The sequence below is a fragment of the Sciurus carolinensis genome, chromosome 3 (assembly GCF_902686445.1).
Source record: "Sciurus carolinensis chromosome 3, mSciCar1.2, whole genome shotgun sequence".
Classification (NCBI taxonomy): Eukaryota; Metazoa; Chordata; class Mammalia; order Rodentia; family Sciuridae; genus Sciurus; species Sciurus carolinensis.
Window position 1 is genome coordinate 37,099,954 of NC_062215.1, and position 3,923 is coordinate 37,103,876.

The 3,923-nt window shown below is 38.3% G+C and overlaps 1 pseudogene; it reads right to left on the reverse strand.

Annotated features, from left to right (window-relative positions):
• Positions 1-785: 785 nt before the first annotated feature.
• Positions 786-1,601, reverse strand: LOC124979292 (60S acidic ribosomal protein P0-like; annotated as a pseudogene).
• Between the last annotated feature and the right edge of the window lie 2,322 nt (positions 1,602-3,923).

Sequence of the window (3,923 nt, forward strand, 5' to 3'; positions counted from 1 at the left end):
TCAAAGCAGTTTTCATCTATATTTTTTACCTTTTGTTTTTTTGGAGACAGGCTGGCCTTGAACTTGAAATCCTCTTGCCTCAACCTCCTGGGTAGCTGGGATTACAGGCATGCACCACTGCATCCAGCTTTCTTTCATACAGAATGGATAATTACAGGGCTAGGGATGTAACTCAGTGGTAGAGCACTTACTTAGCATGCTGGCCCTGAGTTCAATCCCCAGTGCTACAAAAACAATTACAAACATAGGCTGAAAGAACAAAGGGATTACTGAAATGCCACAGGGACAGTCAAAAAGAAGACAAGCTCATGCTGCTCAACATTAGCAGGCAGAAGGAACAGGGAATAAAATAAATAAAAATGAGACTATCACAGAAAAGCCAACTTATTATTACATTAGCTAGGTTTTATGAGAGATTACACATCATATACCAATGGTCTTGCCAATGAGTCCCATCTGTAATCAACATTTCCAAAAATGAAAGTTATATATATTTATATATGCATATATGTATATATAAAAATTATATAATACAAATATTTTGCCTGTTATTTAATTTCTAAAGCATACTCATTCACACACTGACTGAAATATATATAATCATTCTTTTATGACAAACCTGAATATCTACATTATCTCAACTATACAAAAAGAAAACAGGTCCAAAATAATGTTAAGTGACTTCCTTAGTTAAAACTACAAAACTAAGTGTGCATATTTTTAGATCCCTCATTCCCATTCCATTCTTTTCTTTTTTTAAGAAGTAAACCTTTATTTCTTTGTTTTCAGTTGACTGAGTGTTTGCTTTTTGGTGATTCGTCAAAGAGACCAAATCCCATATCCTCATCCGATTCCTGCGACTCTTCCTTGGCTTCAATCTTGGCTGCGACCACAGCAGCAGGAGCGGCGGTAGTAGAGGCAGCCACTGGGGCGCAGCCACAAATGCAGATGGATCAGTCAAGAAGGCCTTGACCTTCTCAGCAAGTGGGAAGCTATACTCAGTCTCCACAGACAAAGTCAGGACTCTCTGGTACCCATTGATGATAGATTGGGACAGAGATGCAACAGTTGGATAACCAATCTGCAGACAAACACTAGCAACGTTACAGACACCCTCCAGGACGTGAGAATGCAGTCTCCTCTGTGACGTCAAGCACTTCAGGGTCGTAGATACTGCCATTGTCAAACACCTGCTGAATGATCAGCCCAAAGGAGAAAGGGGAGATGTTCACATGTTCAGCAGGGCGACTTTGCTGGCTCCCACTTTGTCTCCAGCCTTTATCAGTTGCACATCACTCAAGATTTTAGGGGGAATGTGGGCTTTGTCTTTACCAAGGAGGACCTCACTGAGATCAGGTCACATTCCCCCTGATATGAGGCAAGAGCTCTTCCAGAGCTGGGTTGTTTTCCAGATGCCCTTGAATGGTGTTCTTGCTCCTCAGCACCACAGCCTTCCCTCAGAGGGCTGTGTGAATTTGCTGCATCTGCTTGGAGCCCACATTGTCTGCTCCCACAATGAAGCATTTTGGATAGTCCTCCGAAAGTTGGATGATCTTAAGGAAGTAGTTGGACCTCCAGGTTGCCCTGTCTTCCCTGGGCATCACGGCAGTACTTCAGGGATGGCCACGCAGGGTTTAAAGATGTTGTCACTCTCACAAGGACGCCTGGTGAGGAGAGCCCCATTCCATTCTTTTGGCTGCATTTAATACAGATAATATCTGCTCTTGTATTTTCCATTCATATTAAAGGCATCACTACCCTGTCACTCAAGCCAAACCTCCTCCTCCTCTACCAGCCCGACCTCTGATCATCAAGTGATAACAAGTCATCTTCCTAAATTTCTCAGGCACTGATTTCTTCATTAGAGCTGCCTCTTGCCACTCCATTTCTTCATGAGTCTGGCAGTTTTCTCTTCTTCAGTCAGTGGTGACAACTCCGGGCCTGTTTGCTCTTGTATCATGGTCATAGTCTTATTCAGTAGCGTAAGCGTGGCTCTTAGTCTCTTTCTGCTCACAGCATCAGGTTTAAAATGTGCATATAAAGTTTGATAGCGAGACTTTATTACTGACAGTTCCTTTAAGACTGTAACTGGACTTTTCATCAGTTCCAACTTCTCAACCTCTGCCTCCATGCTGACTAGCCAAACTAGCACTGCTTTTATAATCTGGAATTTACCTTTTTTTTTAGTAGTATTCATTGTAAAGATTTCCTCCCATTCTGTGGTTTGACTTTTAAGTTTGTTCGTGTGTCTTTTTTCCTCATTTTAATGTAGTTAGCATATTTAATAATATATTGAATATTCATTTAAATTTATCCTTTCTGATATTGTGCTCTTTGGGTCTTACCTAAGAAATCCTGCCTTACCTGAGGGGCACAAAACTATTCTCGAAAAAAAATTTTTAGAGCACTAACAGGTTACTTTTTCATGTCATGTTATCAGTACACACAAGCCATACAAAGTAGGATTCTAATTTTATTTTCCTATATTGATAATCAATAGTTCTAAAATCCTTTATTATATTGTCCATCCTTCCCCAGTGATCTGTGATGCCATCTCTGTAAAACACTAATTTCTATTTTATTTTATCAGGGTAAGAACACTTAATAGGAGTTCTACCTTTTAACAAAATTTTAAGTGTACAATATATTATATTGACTGTAGGTACAAGGTTGTACAGCAGATATCAGGAGCTTATTCATCTCGCTTGAGTGAATGAAACTGTATGCCCATTTCCTTCTTCCCCTGGCCCCTGGTAATCACCATTTAGTCCTTAGAGTCTATGTATGTGACTATTTTTAATACCTCGTATGAGTGGAATCATAGAGTAACTTTCAAACTGACTGGCTTCTTTTACTTAGCATGTCTTCAATGTTCATCCACGTTGTCACATATTACAGAATTTCTTTTCTTTTTTTTTATTTTCACAGATTGCATTTTGATTCATTGTACACAAATGGGATACAACATTTTGTTTCTATGATTGTGCATGATGTAGATTCATACCATTTGTGTAAACATACATATCTGTCTCATTCCATCACTTTTCATACCCCCTCCTTCCTCTCATTTCTCTCTACATAATCTAAAGTTCCTCCAATCTTCTCTCACCCCCCCATTATATATCATCATCCACTTATCAGGGAAAACATTCAATCTTTGGGTTTTTGGGACTGGCTTATTTCACTTTGCATTTTATTCTCCAATTCCACCCATTTATCTGCAAATGCCATAATATTATTCTTCTTTATGGCTGAATAATATTCCATTGTGTATATGTACACCACAGTTTCTTTATTCACTCATCTGTTGAAGGGCATCTATAGTATTCTATTGTATGCATATGCCGCATTGTCTTGATCCATTCATCCATTCATTGGTGGACATTTAGGTTATTACCACATTCTGGTTCTTGTGAATAGTTCTACAATGAACATAGTATCATTTCAGTTCATTTGGATAAATACCCAGCAGTGGAATTGCTGGATCGCCTGGTAGTTCTGTTTTTAATATACCAAGTTATTGTATCTTTGGGCCTGTTTCTGAGATTGCTTCTTTATTCTATTAGTTATTTATCACTGTATCTGCCAGTACCACAGTTTTAATTAATATAGTTGTATCATAAATTTTCACATGCAGTAAGGCAAAGTCCTCCTTCTCTTCCTTTACAAAGCTGTCTTGTCTATTCTTGGATCTCTTCTACTTCATATTTTAAGAACAGCTTGTTAATTTCCTTAGATATGACCGACTTAGGATTTTTATTGGAATTGCATTGAACTTATAGATTAATTTGGGGGAGATTGACTGTTTTTATAATATTGGGTATTTCCTTCTGCACACATGACATATTGCTCCATTTATTTAGGACTTTTTAATGTCCTTCAATAAAGTTCTATAATTCCATGTGGGTTAACACTTCTTTTAG